This window comes from Myotis brandtii, unplaced genomic scaffold, assembly GCF_000412655.1.
Source record: "Myotis brandtii unplaced genomic scaffold, ASM41265v1 scaffold33, whole genome shotgun sequence".
Taxonomy (NCBI): domain Eukaryota; kingdom Metazoa; phylum Chordata; class Mammalia; order Chiroptera; family Vespertilionidae; genus Myotis; species Myotis brandtii.
This window is the reverse complement of record NW_005362713.1, coordinates 2,313,195-2,313,785: the sequence shown is the minus strand read 5'-3', so window position 1 is coordinate 2,313,785 and position 591 is coordinate 2,313,195.

The window sequence follows — 591 nt, the reverse complement described above, 5'->3', positions numbered from 1 at the left end:
TGTGTGTGACGGGGTAGAGCCATAACCTCCCCATCGGCCCTGCCCTGAGTGTGACAGTGGCGGCGCCCCAACCCCCTGATTGGCCCTGCTCTGTGTGTGACAGGGGGCGGTGCCCCAACTCCCCTATCGGCCCTACTCTGTGCGTGACAGGGGGGAGCTCCCCAACCCACTGATCAACCCTGCTCTGTGCGTGGCAGGGGGGAGCTCCCCAACCCACTGATCGACCCTGCTCTGTGCGTGACAGGGTACGGAGCCCCAACCCCCCTGATGGGCCCTGCTCTGTGCATGACAGGGGGCGGTGCCCCAACTCCCCAATCGGCCCTGCTCTGAGCCCGACCAGGAACTGCGGGGCAGGCACCTAGGGATTGGGCCTGCCCTCTGCCACCCAGGAGCAGGCCAGATTGTTCAGATTGTTATCTCCCGAGGGGTGCCAGACTGCAAGAGGGCACAGGCCGGCCCCCCCCCTCTGCCACCCAGGAGCAGGCCTAAGCCAGCAGATTGTTATCTCCCGAGGGGTGCCAGACTGCAAGAGGGCACAGGCCCTGAGGGACCACCCCCCCCTCCCCCCCGAGTGCACAAATTTTTGTGCAC